Raw genomic sequence first — 321 nt, forward strand, 5'->3', positions numbered from 1 at the left:
CGCTTGATAAGCCAAATATGATTTTTAGATTGACCTAATATGAAACAAATCCTATATTTGGTATGTGGGGGGTATTCAGGCTCAGTTCCTGAAGAAAGAGGAAGTGAACTTGCGTGAAATTATAGGCTCTCCTTTTTACCTTATTTATATTACCTCAAAAAGCAACTACCATCTAAAGTGTTTAGAGATGCTTTTTAGATGCGTCCACACATCTCTATATGAGGCTTTGTCCGTCGGTTGGTCCGTCCGCCGTGACGCGTTTTCCCAATCATTGAAAACGGCTTCAAAATGATAATAAAATGTTTGGATGCATCATTGTCT

The sequence above is a fragment of the Engraulis encrasicolus genome, chromosome 23 (genome assembly GCF_034702125.1).
Source record: "Engraulis encrasicolus isolate BLACKSEA-1 chromosome 23, IST_EnEncr_1.0, whole genome shotgun sequence".
In the NCBI taxonomy this organism is placed as follows: domain Eukaryota; kingdom Metazoa; phylum Chordata; class Actinopteri; order Clupeiformes; family Engraulidae; genus Engraulis; species Engraulis encrasicolus.